The sequence below is a fragment of the Anas acuta genome, chromosome 30 (assembly GCF_963932015.1).
Source record: "Anas acuta chromosome 30, bAnaAcu1.1, whole genome shotgun sequence".
Taxonomy (NCBI): domain Eukaryota; kingdom Metazoa; phylum Chordata; class Aves; order Anseriformes; family Anatidae; genus Anas; species Anas acuta.
The window spans coordinates 1377683-1396531 of record NC_089008.1 but is presented as its reverse complement, the minus strand read 5'-3'; the positions used below and the strand labels follow the sequence as shown (position 1 = coordinate 1396531).

General features: G+C 54.3%; 1 protein-coding gene and 1 long non-coding RNA gene across 7 annotated transcripts in view; one reads left to right on the top strand and one right to left on the bottom strand.

Annotated features, from left to right (window-relative positions):
- LOC137846117 (uncharacterized) overlaps positions 1–18849 on the bottom strand; it is a 153127-nt gene that overhangs the window by 96216 nt on the left and 38062 nt on the right. The window lies entirely within an intron of this gene.
- On the top strand, positions 16084–17564 carry LOC137846136 (uncharacterized). The gene is made up of 2 exons (XR_011090401.1): positions 16084–16343; positions 17139–17564. It is a non-coding gene; the product is annotated as an uncharacterized lncRNA (long non-coding RNA).

Here is an 18849-nt window from a genome sequence, read left to right as displayed (position 1 = left end):
AATACAGTGGAGGAACCAGTACTGGAGGAACTTCCTGGACTTCGGGTGACTGGCTGAGTAGGCCTACCAGCAAATGTCAGGGTCGTTGAAATCCTCCATGATAACCAGGGCCTGTGATCAAGAGTCTGCTCTCAGATGTCTGTAGAAGGCCTCGTCAGCTTCCTCATCCTGGTCTAGTGGTCTGTAACAGACACGCACAACAGCATCCCCCATGCCAGCCTGCCCCTTAATTCTCACCCACAGACTCTCAACTCACTCCTCATCTACCCCTGGACAGTACTCAATACAATGGAGTTGCTCTCTCATGAGAAGAGCAGTTCCGCCACCTCACCTTGCTGGCCTGTCTTCCTGAGCAGGACATAGCCATCCATGACCACATTCCAGCCATGTGAGCTGTCCCACCATGTCTCTGTAACTGCCACCAGATCTCAGTCTTCTGACCAAACACAGATTTCTAACTCCTCCTGCTTATTCCCCATGCCACACGCATTGGTGTCCAGGTGTACTGGGTCTGGCTGAAATGTTAAATTTCCCGGCAGCACGGTAAAACCACCACACCAGGCACTTCAGGGAAGGTGCTGAGCACACTGATTTCACCCCGAGAGGGGTGAGAGGCCTCCTGGTCTTCATGTCTGCGGGGCTACTGCCCCACTGCTACAAGCCCTGCTACAGCTGCCTACAACCCCATGCATACATACAATCCCATTCATACAAGTCTTTCACCAACCGTCCCAAGGCCTTGGAAGATTTCTTCATTCCCCTCAGACTACAGGACACAGCCTCCTCCACAGCTGTCTGCAATATCGTCAGTAGATAACAGTATGTGAGGCACAACAAGCTGATGAGTGTCCTGGTGATATCTCTGATCCAGGCTCTGATAGACCACAGACTTCCCTGGGAATGAAGGGAATGCTCCGTGTTCTCATCGCCAGTCCCCAGTCAGTTTGGGTGCTCTGCTCTCAGTGCTCCTTGGACCCTGTCTGTGCCAGGTGAGACACGACCCTTCATCAGGACTGTGGGGTCAGTGGGAAGTGGACAGTGCAGAAGCTGGAGCTGTGTGCTTCATCATACAGGGCATGGCTCAGGTGTGATTCCCCCTCGGGAGTGTTCCCCCTACTCCACAGGACACCCTGGATGGAGAACTGCCTCAAGAGTTCCCCTGTAGCTGCAGTAGCACCTCTGCTGAGATATGGGGCTCTGCAGTGCCCATGTAAAAAACAAGGGTTGGGGATATCAATTGGCCTTGGACTGTGCCACTACTGCTCCAAGCTCTCCCTCACACTTTTACTACCCTATGTCTGGGAATTTACATGAGCTCGGTTGTTAATGCTCACCATGTAGTCAAGGAAGCAAGACACGAGCTCAGGGTCTGCTCAGCATCTGGGATTGTCCCAGCAAAGAGCTCCATCAACTCAAAACATGTTCATGTCTCCCACAGAGAGCAGCCCCTCACACAAGGCCCAGCTCCCTTCCAGAGGTGAGGCATTACTCATCAGCCCTTCCCAGCACAGCTGTCCTCCAAGGCTTGCCTTGGCCACACTGTGTTCCTCGTCTCTCCCAGGGTCAGCCATGCCCCTGGAGGTCTGGATCCTGCGCTCTGCCCTGAGCCTGCTCCTGCTGCTGTCTGCCCCCATCATCACCCTCCTCCTGGAGAGATGCAACCACAGTGCCCGTGAGGCCAGGCAGCCTGGAGACATCCCTGTCCCCATGGTGCTCTGATGTCCCCCTGGGCTCTATGCTGTCCCCAGCCTGCTCCCCCATGCTCAGAGCATGACCCCCACTGTGGCCAGGCTCCCGCTGCCATTGGGTTCAAGGCAGCTGGGGCAGCATGCCCAAAGGATGTGCTGCCACTGCTCTGCTTCCCTTGGCTCAGCGCCTTCCTTCGAGGAAGGGAATTGAGAGAGCATCGTGGGGGAGCTCAGGTGCCTTCAGGACAAAGCCTCTGCCTTTCCTGGTTGTTGTGTGGTCGCATGAGGGTCAAAGTGTGGGTGCAGATGGCTCCCACAGTGCTGTGCTGGCAGCACTATGGCCCAAGCTGAGACTCCCTGAGAGTTCTTCATCAGCTGATTCACCAACAGGATGAAGGAGAAATCTGCCCACAGCCTTGGCAGCTGCCCCAGAGCTCTGGCGTCGCTTTGGCCTTGGTGCAGGATTCCCCTGATGCCATCATTTGTCTAGACATTGAAGAGAAGCAGAGTGACATGTTCAGGAGAGAGCAAATCCGAGTGGGCACAAGGGGCAGGAGCTCTTTATAGGGACAATGTTGTTCCTGAAATACAAGTAAAACTAGCGTGTGCTGCAGTGTGTGAGAGGACAGAAAAAACAGTGGGGGCTCAACCAAAGCAGCGGATGTAGCAGGTTCTTAGGCAAGGCCCCCACTGATGAGGGCCTCTGGCTGTGGGCCAGGCTCAGGTGACCACAGAAAACTAACAGCACAGCTCCCAGCTGAACCGCAAGCCTCTACCCCACCGTCCCCAGCTCAGAGCAAAGCAGAAACTCGAAGCAGACACTGCTCCCCAAAAGCAGCACCCCAAAAGATGCTGTGGCAGGCACCATGGGCAAGGCTGTCTCCTTCTGGCACTGCCGTCCTGCTCCTGGTGGTCTGTGAGTTGGGGCATTGCTGGGTGTGGGGGCTGAAGACTGGAGGGCTGCTGCTGGGAGCAGGACAGGACAGTGGTGGGTACAATGGAGGATGGGGACAGCGTGTGTGGGGCAGGTGTGCAGCACTGTGGGGCAGAGTTCGTTTGTGCCAGGCAGGATGGGGATGGCTTCCTCCAAGTATAAAACACATCTGAGCAAGGGGCACACATCTCCAGCACCATACATTGTTCTGGAGTGTTGCTCTGAGTCTCTAGGACTGCTGAGTTTTTTAGGGAGATATGGGATTTAGCTGGAACAAATAAATCCACACAAAATGGGATTGGGATTGGCACTGTTCAAGAGGTTAATGAAGATATACAGCATGAGAACACGCAGGTGTGATGATGCCTGCTTAACAGCGAGGATTTGGTCAAGGGGGATATGGGAGTAGGGAAATCTGGATGAACCTGGACTCTGCCCCTCTCAGAAAATTCCTCTCTGCCACCAGGTACAGGTGTCAGCATGAGCTCCCAGGACATCTGCAGCTCCCCAGGTACTCGTGAGTCCTTCCCTCCCAGAGCCAGGGCACTTTGAAGCCCCACCACTGTGAGCTCTGCCCTATGGCAGCCCTTCACTGCTGTGTCTCCTGCAGGGGATCTCCGAGCTCCTGCTCTCCAAATGAACTCAACTTCTGCTCAGCCAGGTACCACAGTTGTGCTCCAGTGTATTCTCCCTGTGGTGTCACCCGTAATACGAATCATCATCTGCAAGGATGGGAAGGAGCAGTACAGCCAGAAAGCCCATCAAGGGCAGCTGAGCTACTCCCTGGTCCTGAACATCACGTCAAGAAGCGCAGGAATATATACCTGTGGGTACCAGCAGAGGAATGAGATGAAACAGAGGAGGAGCTCTGCCCTCAGTGCTGGCCAAATCCTGGATGTCCCTGGTGAGACACGTCCCTGGGGCTGGAGGGTTGAGAAGGGACTGAGGCACTTGCCACCACATGGCTGTTCTGAGGCTGGAGCTGTGTGCTGCAGCAGGCTCTGGGGTGGTTCCCTCACGGGAGTGTTCCCTCTCCTCCAAGGCAGCCCCTAGAGAGTGAGAGCAGCTCCCAATGGGTCCCCATGTCCTTGCAGCACCACCTCTGCTGCAGATATGGAGCATGGGGCATGCTTCAACATCTGCCCTGTGCATTGATGAGCCTATGGCAGGAGAAATACAGAGATTGTCATAAGCTGGGCAGTTACTTAGGTGTGAAGAAGAAGTCTACATATACGGCTCTTAAAATGGGCCTGGAGCTCTTGGGTGAGAACAGGGAGATATTGGAGTTCTTAGTTACTTGGAGACCTCTGTGTGGAACATCAAACCAGCTGAAAGGGACATGGTATTGAACCAAGGGAGAAGACCACAGGGGTGTCGGACTGAGATGCAGGGGTGACAAGGTGCCTGCCTGGCAAGGACACAGCAGTGAGGACATGGCAAGGACCCAGCAGCAGGGTCATGGGCACAAGCATGTGGGTGCCCCAGCTCTCACTCCCTCTAAACAAAACCCTCTGTGCCCCAAGGTGCAGCTGCTGGCGTGACCACCCAGGACATCTGCAGCTCCCCAGGTGAGGATGTCTGTGGGGATGGGTGACTGAAGAGAGGAGTGTGTGGGGTGGTGATGGCAAGGGAGAGGGAATTTGTTCTCTGGGTGTGATCTCCTGGGAAGGAATCACTTCCCTGCATGGAACACAAAGCATTTTGTGTCCAGTTCTGGGATTCCCTGTTCAGGAGGGGCATAGAACTCCCGGAGAGAGCCCTGAGGAGGGCTGCAAAGATGGTCAGAGGACTGGAGCTGAGAGAACTGAGCCTGTTTATCCTGGAAAAGAGGAGACTGAGGGGAGACCTCATCCATGTCTATAAATATCTGAGGGGAGGGTGTTGAGAGCTGGTCTCTTTTCGGTTGTGTCCAGGGAAAGGGCGAGAGGCAATGGGCTCAAACTGAAGCACAGAATGTTCTATCTGAATATGAGGGGCATTTCTTTACTGGGAGGGTGACAGAGCACTGGAACAGGCTGCCCAGAGACGCTGTGGAGTCTCCTCTGCAGATATTCCAAACCCACCTGGATGCCATTCTGCGCAGTCTGTCCTAGCTGATCCTGCTCAGCAGAAGGCTGGACTCCATGACTTTCAGAGGTCCCTTCCAACCTTGGCCGTTCTGTGATTATGTGATCCTCTAGCCCCCAGAATCACAGACAGATGAGAGTGGTGGTGCCATATTTAATTGGCAGGCACACCTTGGCCAACTATACTTAACCACTCACGAGGGAATTTAGACAGCAGATCCATGGGGCCCATGTTGGCACAACAGCCGCGGGCACTTTTATGCCTTCCGTGGGGATGGTGCTGGCTGTCGGTGGAGGGATGTGGCCATGGGGCTGAGGCTCATTCTGGGAAGGATCTGGGTGCACTGTAGACACTAAGCCTGTCCTTTTGTCCTTCCAGGCAATGTGGTGAGTTCCCCAGCAAGTCCATCACCCCCAGGTGAGTGATTCCCTCCAACACCCCTAGAAACCCGAGCATGGGGAGTGGGTGTGCTGTGCTGCCTTCCCCAGGGAATGGGGACAAGCAGGAGCTTTACCAGGCAGGAGCTGTGCCAGCTGCAGAGACACGTCCCTCTCCCTGCTTCTCCCCATCACACCACGCTGCCCTCACACCCTCTGTCCCACAGCTCCACATGCCCGGATCCCGCACACACTCCCCACAGGCACAGTGCTGGCAGTGGCGGCTGTCGGCCTTGTCGTCTTGGCTGCAGGCAGCTGGTTTGCCATCAGGAAAGGTGAGGGAGTGGGGGAATGTGGGGGGAAGGCTGAGGACATGGGGGTCCTGATGCAGGGCTGGAGTAGTGGGAAATGTGGGGGGGGAACCTGGGGGTGCACAGCTGCGGGAGACGGTGCCTGGGGGCGATGGTTGTGGGTGGCCCAGCTGGGGAGGATTCTGAGGGAGCTGGGGAGCTTCAGCCTTCGTCCCCCAGCCCCGAGATTGGAGCCAGGGCTGGGCAGCACCTTGGCCTGTGCACCTCAGCCCCTGTTCTTCTTGCAGGTGCCTGCAGAGGGAGATGCCCAAGGTGAGCACCAAGGGCTGCTGGCTGTGGGGTTTGTTGGAGGGAGTTGGGTGCATGGCAGGGCCCTGGGGCGCTGCATGGCCAGGGGCAGATTTGTCCTTCTGTGTGACTGCGTTCCCTGTGTAGAACGCATGGGAGAAGTGGCTTGCTGTGGGGTGGACTTCAGCTGAATCCTGGAAGGATTATAGCATCATCCATGGGAATGGCCCAAATGGCCCTGTGCTTCTTTGTAGCAGTGGTGCTGCAGACCTTCAGGACATTTTTTCTCTCCTCTCTCTATGCCTCTGTGTGGTGCTGGCAGTGCTCAAGACTCTTCTGCTGACCCCAGCCATTTCTGTAAGTGCCAGGCCCTTCTTCACCCTTCTCCTCTAGGCACTGTGTGAAGTGCTGATGCCTTTGCCATGGCAAGCTGTAACCATGGGGACAACTGTGGTGAGGGGTGGGAAAGCCCTGCCTGCTGTGTGTGGCTGGACACTAAATCAGGTTCTCCCTCCAGATGCCAATGTGGATGAGATGGGCAGAGTGAAGGTGAGTTCAGCTCAAGCACAGCCTTGCAGGCTGAGCGTGCATGTGATGGTTGCGAAATGACAGGGTGTTGGAGAGCAAATGCAAGCCAAAAGTGCATCCGATGGCAGGAACCTGGGAGCTTCGCGTGGCTGTGCTCTGGCTGAATCCCCCTCCTTCCATGCTCCCAGCATTTCCCCATGGTAGGCACTGTGAGAGCAAGGGCACTCCTTGTTCTCCCTTGTGTTTTGCAGCTCTCTCAATCCAACTGCTCTCAACACCCACTGCATGCCAAAAGCTGAGCAAGGGAGAGGCGATGCTGCTGGTTCTCTGAGAGAGGCAGAGAGCACTGGGGAAAGCCCTGCTGATCTGCGAGCTGTGAATAAAGCAACCCCAAACAGGAAGGAGCTGGTGTAGTTCTTCTCTGTAAGGTCTGTCTGCAAGGCTCTTCACATCCCTTCAGATCGACACCGCCAACCCTTTGTGTATCGGTGTCTGTCTGTCTGCTCCGTCACATTTCTGATATGGGTGCATGAGACGGAGTTGCCATCAGGAACACAAAGTCAGAGATGTGTATTTGTCATCAAAGCAATACCACATCTGCAGTGCACTCACCGATTGGTCCACACATGTGAGGACATCCCCGCAGTGATATCTGTCCATGTAGGTCAAAAATGGGCATCTCAGTGGGTGGGTAGAATAACAATCCCATGAAATTATAATGCAATTTAGGTTTACACGACATCCACTGAGCACAGCAAGATATTTTCTTTTATTCATAAAAAATCAATACACTCACAGTAAGATTTGGTATAGCTCATATATTTTAGAAGTATTTATGTCTTGTGGATGGAGTTATTAGTTCTATATCGTCTTGGCTAGACACTCACAGCCCTTCCCTGTGACAAAAAAACAAACAAACAAAGATGACCAAAGTGCATCCCCCAACCCCACGTTATGGCTGCACAAGCCCTCTTGGACAGAGCAAAGGTAGCCGTGGGCAAGGCTCCTGTGCCCTTGCCCTGTGGCAGCGCTATCGGATCTGGGTGCAGGTCACCGTGGCATACGTCGTCGTGTTTCTCATGTGCTGCACGGGACGAGGCTTTAGGGAGAAATGAAACCCTGTTACTTCAGCTGCTGACTGTGAGCCCTGCACAATGTGTGCGCAGCAGGCTGCAGGAGTGCAGAAAGGAGGTGTGCACAGCTGTGCCATGACTCACCCTGTCCCGTTGAACGTGTGCGATGGTGGAGTCTGTGGGGGCAAAAAAAACACACCATGAGCCCTTGCTGCCTGTTGGTGGAGGGCTGAAACTCACACTGACCTTGGGAATCAGCTGCCTGTGGTCAGCTCTCAATGCCCGGCCACATTTCCCCTCCCATCATCCTGCTCTGGGATGAGCATTAAGCAGCAGTGGAGAAGAGATGCTGAGGTTTTGGTGTATTTCCAGCTTTCTGTGACATCTCCTCTCTTTGCACAGCCAGTACACCTTGCGAGCTGCTCTGTGCAAGCGTGGGTAAACAAGGTTGTGCTGCAACTCGTGCTAAGTTCACGTAAGGTGGGGATATATCTATACCTGTGACCCAACCACAACATCCTCCGTTGCCTGTTGCCTGTGGTTTCAAAGCAAACTATAAAATGTTTTCCCCACAAACACAAGGAAAGAGAGCCACATCTTTCACTGCTGCTGTGTGCTTTCAACTACATGAAAACAGAAATCGCTTTGTAGAAAAAGTGAAGAAAGGACAAAAGCAGAGGCCTAGCAGGAGAATTGAAGCCTGGGGCTGCAGCAGCTGTGAAAGGACCCCCCAGGCAAATGGGCTTTGTCCCTTTGAGCACTGGGATGCTGCCATGTCCCTTGTGCAGCCAGCAGCCACGCTCTGCATGCAAGGACGAAGCAGGACGTCAGGTGCTGGAGAGAAACCTGGCCTTGATGAACGGGCAGGGATTTTGTTATTCCCAGTGGGAAGTGAAGGGGTGGGATTGCATGGGGGCTCGCACAGGATTCTTATGGGTAGAGGAGCATGTGGCTTCCCCCATGGGAGGAGGTGGTACTCACACTGGATGTCACCATAGTTGGTGTCTTCCACCTGTGGGCTGTCAACGTGCTGCTGCCTGGAGAGGAATGGAATGGTTCTGGAGTGTGCATGTGCTGAGGAGGGGTCGTGAGGATTATGCCCTTTGGTGTTGCTTTCCAGGATTTGGCATTGAGATGGAGTGCATCCCACAATAAACCCCATGCTTTCAGCCTTCTGCACAGGGAATTCCCCTGAACAAGGAGCACCCCAGTTCCCCACCATGCCCCCAACTCCCTCCCACAAACCCCACAGCCAGCAGCCCTTGGTGCTCACCTTGGGCATCTCCCTCTGCAGGCACCTGCAAGAAGAACAGGGGCTGAGGTGCACAGGCCAAGGTGCTGCCCAGCCCTGGCTCCCATCTCGGGGCTGGGGGACGAAGACTGAAGCTCCCCAGCTCCCTCAGCAGCCTCCCCAGCTGGGCTGCCCACAGCCATCTCCCCCACGCACCGTCTGCCCCAGCTGTGCACCCCCAGGTTCCCCCCACCATATTTCCCACTGCACCAGCCCCACAGCAGGACCCCCATGGCCTCAGCCTTTCCCCCGCCTTCCCCCACTCCCTCACCTTTCCTGATGGCAAACCAGCTGCCTGCAGCCAGGAGGACGAGGCCGACGGCCGCCACTGCCAGCACCGTGCCTGCGGGGAGGGTGTGTGGTATCCGGGCATGTGGAGCCAGGGGAGAGAGGGTGTGAGGGCAGCGGGGTGTGATGGGGAAAGGCAGGGAGCAGGACGTGCCCATGCAGCTGGCATACCATAACACTTGTCCTCACCTGTGGAGCTGTGGATATCAGTGGTGGTCTCACCATCACCTGCACCTTGGGGCAAAAGGGGTTTTTCTTAGTGGGGCCAAGACCTGGCACACCGCCACACCCGAGTCCTTTTTCTTCCTTTTTGTTCCTGCTGAGCAGGCACCTTTCTGTGTCTCAAACCAGCACCACTGTGCTCTCCCTTCTGGAACCATCCCACACTGTTGCTGATGTACAGGCTATAGCCTGTCTCATGACAATCACACCACTTCCCCTGCCATAGGCGCATCAATGTACAGGGCAGATCTTGGAACATCCCGGGCTCAACCCAGGGTCCATCAACATCCCCAGCTCTTGCTCTCTCTGCATGGGCACTGCACAGCCCCATGCCTCAGCCAAGGTGCTGCTGCAGGGATGGGGACAGCCCTCGAGAGCAGCTTTCTCTCTGTAGGGGCTGCCTCTGAGGAGAGGGAACACTCCCGAGGGGGAACCACCCCAAAGCCATGCCCTGCCTACTGCTGCACACAGCTCCAGCCCCAGCAGTTTTCCGAAAACTTCTACCCTCACCACTCTGGGGCCGTTTCTCACCTGCCACAGACAAGGTCCGGGGAGCACTGACAGCAGAGTTTCTCACCCAGTTTTTCTTGTTCTTTTGCTGGTACCCACACGTGTACGTCCCGGCACTTCTGGAGGTGATGGTCAGGACCAGAGCCTAGATGAGCCTGCCCTGCTGGGCTTTCAGGCTGAACTCCTCCAACCCATTCTTGCAGAAGACAACTCGCGTAGCAGGAAACTGCCAGTCAATGACACAATGAACCAAAACTGTTTCCCCTTCTTGGGCATTGGAAGCGTTGAGGTACAGGACTGGAGCCTGGTTGTTACCTGGAGAGAAGGCACAGGGATTCCCCAGGCAAGAGTTAGTGATTGCCGGGTTGCAAAACCAACTGCATGCCAAGGCTGGAGGAGTCTGCTGTCCTGGGGTTTCCAGGGGGAATTGTGAGGGAATAATCCCCTTCCCTCTTCCCATCTCTTTCCATAAGACAATGTCATTTTTGGGACCCACCTCCATGCTCCCGAAATCCTGGAGAGCTGCAGATGTCCTGGGTGGTCACTCCAGCACCTGCAGCATAGGGCAGAGAGGGCTTTGCTTAGAGGGGTCATGACCTCCTTCTTTCCCCAAAACAACTCTGCCCCACCATGCTGCACACCTGCCCCGCACACACTGTCCCCGTCCTCCCCTGTGCCCACCACGGGCCTGTCCTGCCCCCAGCAGCAGCCCTCCAGCTCTCAGCCCCCACACCCAGCAATGCCCCAACTCACAGAGCACCAGCAGCAGGATGGCAGGGCCAGAAGAAGACAGCCTTGCCCATGGCACCTGCCCCAGCATCTTTTGGGGCGCTGCTTTTGGGGAGCAGCGTCTCCTTCAGGTGTCTGCTTTGCTGTGAGCTGGGGATGGTGGGGCAGAGGATTGCAGTGCAGCTGGGACCTGCCCTGTGGGCTTGCTGTAGCCGCCTGAGCCTGGCCCACTGTCAGAGGCTCTCATCAATGTGTAACCTGTCTCAGCCCCTGCTACATCCGCTGTTTTTGTTGAGCCCCCGCTGTTATTTCTGTCCTCTCACACACCGCAACTCTTGCTGTTTTTACCTGTATCTCAAGGGCAGTATTCTTCCTACATGGCCTCCTGCCCCTTTTCCCCTTACCAGATTTGTCTCGTAGTTTTGCAGCTCTCCATTAAGCTACGAAGCATGTACAGCTTCTCCCAAATACATTTCTGTCCCTTACACCCCCATGTTGGCACAACACTGCTCCATCCCCTGCTGATGCTCAGCCTCTGTACTCTTGTTGCTTGTGCAATGCTGTGCAGCCTGAGCCCCTCTGCCAGCCAGTGGTACTATTATCATGATTATTGTTATTGTTGTAATAAATGGCTCAGTCTTCAAAATAGGACTATAATCAAAGTTTAGAATTTATTAAAGGAATAGAGGTAAGCAAACAGCGCTGTTCCACCTACTCCACAGGAGACCCTGGATGGAGAACTGATCTCAGGTTTTCCCCTGTATCTGCAGTAGCACCTCTGCTGAGACATGGGGCTCTGCAGTGCCAATGTAAAAACAGCAAGGGTTAGGGATATCAGTAGGCCCTGGACTGTGCCACTACTACTCCAAGCTCTCCCTCAAATTTTTACTACCCTATGTCTGGGAATTTACACTGTCAGAGGCCTTCCTGAAGTGCAAGCAGGCAAGACTCATGCTCTCCCCTTGTCTACCAGTATGGTCATTTCATCATAGAAGGTTGTTGGCTTGGCCATGCATGACTTCTCCTTGCTAAATTCCTGCTGACTACTCCTGATGATTGGTTTGTCCTCCAGGTGCCTGGAAATGCTTTCCCAGGTGAACTGCTCCCTCACCTTCCAAGGGATGGAGGCGATCTGACTGGCCTCTACTTCCCCAGGTCCTCCTTCTTGCTGTTCTGGAAGAGCAGTGACGTTTGCTTCCCTCCTGTCTTTGGGCCCTTCTCCCACTTGCCTTGACCCATCAAGGATGATGGAGAGTGGCCTCGCAGTGACATCTGCCAGCTCCTTCAGCACTCACTTAGGGGTGCCTCCTAGCAGGGCCCATGGCCTTCTCTGCTCAGTTGGTAAAGCATTGTCCCACCTGATCCTCCTACACCAAGGGGACACCTTCCTTGCTACAGCCCCTGCCCCTGCCTTCTGGGAGATGAAGTTCCTTAAGGTTTGTTTTGTTAGTAGATACCTATCCAAGGAAGGCATTTGGTACTTGTGTTTCATCTATCTTCTGGGCAGTTGTGGTGGTTTCACTGCCATGGAAGCTTTTCTTGGCAGCTGTGGTGGCTTTACTAAGGAGGACAGAGAGCTCCATCACAACCACCCTCTCATTCCCCCTCCAGAAAGTGTAAGGGGGAGAAAATAGATTGTGAATGCTTGTGATAAGAATAGGGAGATCACTCAAGCTTTATTGTCACAGGCAAAATGAACTGAGTATCGGGAGATAAATGAAATTTGTTACCTATTATTAACAAGATGAAGAAGTGAGAAGAAGACAAACAAACAAACAAATATATATATATATATATCTTCCCCCAAATCCCCAGTCTTATACATCCTCTCTCCAGAAGGTGTAGAGAAGGGAGGAAAGGGGCTGGTGGTCAGTCCGTGATACTTCATCTTCGCTGCTTCTCCACAGTCACTCTGTGCCCCTGCTCCAGTGGGGTGTCCCTGCCCCGGGATGCCGTCCTTCCAAGCTGATCCTGCATGGGATTCCCACAGGCAGCAGCTCTTGAAGACCTGCTCCGTTACAGGTCTCCCACGGGCAGCAGCTCCCCCCAGACTCCTGCTCCTGTGTGGGCTCCTCTTCACGGGCTGCAGCTCTGGCCCGGGGCCTGCACAAGTCTTCTTCCATTGGAGTTTCTCCCCTATTCCTTCGAGGAAGGGAATTGAGAGAGCAGCGTGGGGGAGCTCAGGTGCCTTCGGGATGAAGCCAATGCCTTTCCTGGTTGTTGTGTGGTCGCATGAGGGTCAAAGTGTGGGTGCAGATGGCTCCCACAGTGCTGTGCTGGCAGCAGTATGGCCCAAGCTGAGACTCCCTGAGAGTTCTTCATCAGCTGATTCACCAACAGGATGAAGGAGAAATCTGCCCACAGCAACTGCCCCAGAGCTCTGGCGTCACTTTGGCCTTGTTGTAGGATTCCCCTGATGCCATCATTTATCTCGACATTGAAGAGAAGCAGAGTGACGAGTTCAGGAGAGAGCAAATCCGAGTGGGCACAAGGGGCAGGAGCTCTTTACAGGGACAATGTTTTCCCTGAGATACAAGTAAATCTAGCGTGTGTTGCAGTGTGTGAGAGGACAGAAAAAAACAGTGGAGGCTCAACAAAAGCAGCGGATGTAGAAGGTTCATAGTTAAAGGCCCCCACTGATGAGAGCCTCTGGCTGTGGGCCAGGCTTAGGCAGCCTCAGAAAGCCCACAGCACAGGTCCCAGCTGAACCGCAAGCTGCTGTCACACCGTCCCCAGCTCAGAGCAAAGCAGACACCTGAAGCAGATGCTGCTCCCCTAAAGAGGTGCCCCAAAAGATGCTCGGGCAGGCGCCATGGGCAAGGCTGTCTCCTTCTGGCTCTGCCATCCTGCTGCTGGCACTCTGTGAGTTGGGACATTGCTGGGTGTGGGGGCTGAGGGCTGGAAGGCTGCTGCTGGGAGCAGGACAGGCCCGTGGTGGGCACAGGGGAGTATGGGGACAGCGTGTGTGCGGCAGGCGTGCAGCACTGTGGGGCAGAGTTTGTTTTGGGAAGGCAAGATGGGGATGGCTTCCTCCAGGTATGATACAGATCTGAGCAAGGGGCACACTTCTCCAGAAACATAAATTGTCTGGAGTGTTACTCTGAGACTCTAGGACTGCTGAGTTCTATACGGAGATATGGGATTTACCTGGAACAAGAAATCCACACACAATGGGATTGGGATTGGCATTGTTCAAGAGGTTATTGAAGAGATACAGCATGATAACACGCAGGTGTGAGGATGCCTGTTTAGCAGTGAGGATTTGGTCGGGGGGATATGGGAGTAGGGAAATCTGAATGAGCCAGGACACTGCCCGTCTCAGCAAATCCCTCTCTGCCCCTTGGTACAGGTGGCAGCATGAGCTCCCAGGACATCTGCAGCTCCCCAGGTACTCGTGAGTCCTTCCCTCCCAGACCCAGGGCACTTTGAAGCCCCACCACTGTGAGCTCTGCCCTATGGCAGCCCTTCACTGCTGTGTCTCTTCCAGGGGATCTCCGAGCTCCTGTTCTCCAAATGAACTCAAGGTCTGCTCTGCCAGGTACAAGAATTTTTCTCCAGTGTATTCTCCCAGTGGTGTCACCTGTAAGACGTATCATCTTCTGCAAGGATGGGATAGAGGCGTACAGTCTGAAAGCCCAGCAAGGGCAGCTGAGCTACTCCGTGGTCCTGAACATAACGTCAAGAAGTGCAGGAAGATATAGATGTGGTTACCAGGAGTGGAATGAGTTGAAACACAGGAGGAGCTCTGCCCTCAGTGCTGGCCGCAACCTGGATGTCCCAGGTGAGTCCTGTCCCCAGGCTGGAGGGGTGAGAAGGGAAAGAGGCACTTGCCACCACATGGCTGTGCTGAGGCTGGAGCTGTGTGCTGCAGCAGGCAGGGCATGGCTCTGGGGTGGTTCCCCCATGGGAGTGTTCCCTCCAAGGCAGCCCCTAGAGAGAGAGAGTTGTTCTCAAGGGGTCCCCCTGTCCCTGCAGCACCACCTCTGCTGCAGAGATGGGGCTCTGTAGATCCCGGGCAGAGAGGATGTAAAGACTGGGGATGTGGATGAATGCTGGATGAGCCAGGGATGCTCCAAGGTCTGCCCTGTGCATTGATGAGACCATGTCAGGGCAAGTGGGATGACTGTCATGAGTTGGGCAAGGACACAGCAGCAGGGACATGGGCACAAACGTGTGGGTGCCCCAGCTCTCACTCCCTCTAAACAAAACTCTCTGTGCCCCAAGGTGCAGCTGCTGACGTGACCACCCAGGACATCTGTAGCTCCCCAGGTGAGGTTGAGCGTGGGGATGGGTGACTGAAGAGAAGTGTGTGGGGGGTGGTGATGGCAAGGAAGAGGGAATTTGTTCTCTGGGCATGTGCTCCTGGGAAGGAATCACTTCCCTGCATGGAACACAAAGCATTCTGTGCCCAGTTCTGGGATTCCCTGTACAGGACGGGCATAGAACTACTGGAGAGAGCCCTGAGGAGGGCTACAAAGATGATCAGAGGACCGGAGCCAAGAGAACAGAGCCTGTATAGCCTGGAAAAGAGGAGACTGAGGGGAGACCTCATCCATGTCTATAAATACCTGAGGGGAGGGTGTTGAGAGAATGGAGTTGGTCTCTTTTCGGTTGTGTCCAGGGAAAGGGCGAGAGGCAACGGGCTCAAATTGAAGCACAGAAAGTTTCATCTTAATATGAGGGGCATTTCTTTACTGGGAGGGTAACAGAGCACTGGAACAGGCTGCCCAGAGATGCTGTGGAGTCTCCTCTAGAGATATTCCAAATCCACCCGCATGACATCCTGTGCAGTGTGTCCTAGCTGATCCTGCTCAGCAGAAGGTTGGACCAGAATCACAGACAGATGAGAGTGGTGGTGCCATATTTAATCGGCACGTACACCTTGGCCAAGATATACTTAACCACTCACAAGGGAATTTAGACAGCAGATCCATGGAGGCCCATGTTGGCACAACAGCTGCTGGCACTTTTATGTTTTCCTTGGGGATGGTGCTGGCTGTCTATGGGGGGATGTTGCCATGGGGCTGAGGCTCATTCTGGGAAGGATCTGGGTGCACTGTAGACACTAAGCCTGTCCTTTTGTCCTGCCAGGCATTGTGGGGAGCTCCCCAGCAAGTCCATCATCCCCAGGTGAGTGATTCCCTCCTACACCCCCAGAAACCTGAGCATGGGGAGTGGACGTGCTCTGCAGCCTTCCCCAGGGCATGGGGACAAGCAGGAGCTTCACCAGGCAGGAGCTGTGCCAGCTGCACGGGCACGTCTTGCTCCCTGCCTCTCCCCATCACACCCTGCTGCCCTCACATCCTCTCTCCCACAGCTCCCCATGCCCGGATCCCGCACACCCTCTCCACAAGCATGGCGCTGGCAGTGGCAGCCGTCGGCCTCGTCCTCCTGGCTGCAGGCAGCTGGTTTGCCATCAGGAAAGGTGAGGGAGTGGAGGAAGAGGGGGGAAATATTGAGGCGTTGGGGGTCCTGCTGGGGGCTGGTGCAGTGGGAAAGGTGGTGGGGGGAACCTGGGGGTGCACAGCTGGGGCAGACGGTGCCTGGGGGTGATGGCTGTGTGCAGCCCAGCTGGGGAGGCTGCTGAGGGAGCTGGGGAGCTTCAGCCTTCATCCCCCAGCTTCAGCCTTCGTCCCCCAACCCCGAGATGGGCAGCACCTTGGCCTGTGCACCTCAGCCCCTGTTCTTCTTGCAGGTGCATGCAGAGGGAGATGCCCAAGGTGAGCACCAAGGGCTGCTGGTGGTGGGGTATGGGGGAGGGAGTTGGGGCATGGAAGGGCCCTGGGGTGCTGCATGGCCAGGGGCAGCGTTCTCTGTGTGTGTGTGGCTGCATTCCCTGTGCTGGAGGCAGGGAGGATGGGGCTTGCTATTTGCTGCACTCCGGTTCACCACATGATGTAGGAAAGCATAACAAGAGTGTGTTTCTCATGTGGCAACCTCACCACAAACGCACACCCAACAACCATTCCATTCCTCTCCAGGCAGCAGCACGTTGACAGCCCACAGATGGAAACCACAGACCACGACGAAGTCCCATGTGAGTTCTACCTCCTTCCTCATTCGAATCCATACACCTGTCTCAGGTGGAATCCCACCACTTCATTTTCCACTGGGACATACAAAATCCCTGCCTGTTCATCAAGGCCAGGTTCCTCTCCAGCACCTCATGTCCTGCTTCTTCCTTGCATGCAGAGCGCGGCTGCTGGCTGCACAAGGGACATGGCAGCATCCCAGTGCTCCCAGAGACAAAGCCCTTTTGCTTTGGGGGTTCCTTCCACACCAGCTCCGGCCCCAGGCTGCATTTCCCCTGCTTTAGCCTCTGCTTTTGTCCTTTCTTCAGTTTCTCTTCAGTGTCATTTCTGCTTCAAGAACTACATAAAGCACATCACAGCAACAATAGCTGTTGCTCTGTTTCCTTGCACTGCTGGGGAAAATATTTTATAGCTCATTCTGAAACCACAGGCAGTAGCCAGGGGAGGATGTTGTGGTTGGGGAACAGGCTATAGATATATCACCACCTGATGTGCACTCAGGACGAGTTGCAGCACGACCTTGTTTACCCACGCCTGCACAGAGCAGCTCGCAAGGTGTGCTGGCTGTGCAAAGAGAGGAATGCTGGATGACACCAGAATGCTGGAAAGACACCAAAACCTCAGCATCTCTGCTCCATCACTGCTGCTTAATTTTCATCCCAGTTCAGGGTGATGGGAGACGAAATGTGGCCGGGCTTTGAGAGCTGACCACAGGCAGCTGCTGACCAAGCTCAGTGTGAGTTTCAGCCCTCCACCAACAGGCAGCAAGGGCTCATGGTGTGTTTTTTTTGCCCCCACAGACTCCACGATCGCCCATGTTCGACGGGACAGGGTGAGTCATGGCACAGCTGTGCAGAGCTCCTTTCTGCACTCCTGCAGCCTGGTGCATGCTCATTGTGCAGGGCTCACAGTCAGCAGCTGAAGTAACAGGGTTTCTTTTCTCCCTGAAACCTCCTCCCATGCAGCAGATGAGCGACACCACGACATATGCCACGGTGACCCACACCCACACCCGATAGCACTGCAACAGGGCAAGGGCACAGGAGCCTTGTCCACAGATGCCTTTTCTCTCCTGCAGAGTTCTTGTGCAGCCATAACGTGGGGCTGCGGGGTGCACTTTGGGCTTCTCTGGAATTTTCTGTCACAGGGAAGGGCTGTGTGTGTCTAGCCAAGAGGCTGAAGGACTCATATTTCTGTTTGCAATAAATTAATACCTCTAAAATATATCAGGTGGACCAAGTAATATTGTGAGTGTATCAATGGTTTTCCTCATGTGAAACCATCTCCCTGTGCTCACTGGAAATTATGTATTCCTAAACTGCATGATAAAATCACAGGGCTGCTCTTCCATGCACCCACACAGATGGACATTTGGACCTATAGGGACCGGTATCACTGCAGGGATGTACTTGCATGTGTCTGCCAAGTGGTGTGTGTGCTGCAGATGTGGTTTTGTTTAGAGGAAAAATAAACGCCTCTGGACGTCCATAAATCCATGGGTCATGATGGGATGCTCAAGATGCTCATGCCAGGAGCTGAAGGAGTTGGTGGAAGTCATTGCTAGGCCATTGTCCATCATGTGTGGTAAGTCATGGGCATCAGGAAAGTTGCCTGAGGACTGGAGGAAAGCAAATGTTAGTCCAGTCTTCCAAAGGGGATAGAAGGATGACCCAGGTAACTATAGACCAGTCAGCCTCTCCTCCATCCCTGCAAAGCTAATGGAACAATTTAGACCTGGCGTTGTCTCTAGTTATCTCAAAGATAAAAGTGTCATTAGGGGCATTCAGAATGGGGAAGTCATGCTTGACCGAACTGAGAGCCTTTTATGAGGATATAGGTGGGGGATAGATGATATTAAAGCAGTGGATGTGGTCTATCTTGATTTCAGTAAAGCCTTTGACACCGTCTCCCACAGCATCCTTGCAGCTAAACTGAAGAATTGTGGTCAGGAAAATCAGGTAGTGAGGTGGACTGTGATTTGTCTGAAGGGAAGAAGCCAGAGGGTTGTTTTCAATGGGGTGGAGGCGAGTTGGAGGCCTGTATCTGGTGGAGTCCCTCAAGGGTTGGTACTGGGACCAGTGCTTTTCAATATATTCTTCAGCGACTTGGATGAGGGAATGGAGTGCACTGTCAGCAAGTTTGCTGATGACACTAAACTGGGAGGAGTGGCTGACACGCTGTGCACGCTGTGCACTGCTGTGCTGCCATCCAGCGAAGCCTAGACAGGATGGAGAATTGGGTGAGGAGAAACGTAATGAAATCACAGAATCACAGAATCGTCTAGGTTGGAAGAGACCTTCAAGACCACCTAGTCCAACCTCTGACCTATCACTAACAAGTCCTTCACTAAACCATATTTCTAAGCTCAATATCTAAACGTCTTTTAAAGACCTCCAGGGATGGGGAGTGAACCACTTCCCAGGGCAGCCCATTTCAATGCCTAACAACCCTTTCGGTAAAGAAGTTTTTCCTAACATCCAACCTAAACGTCCCCTGGCAAAAATTTAGCCC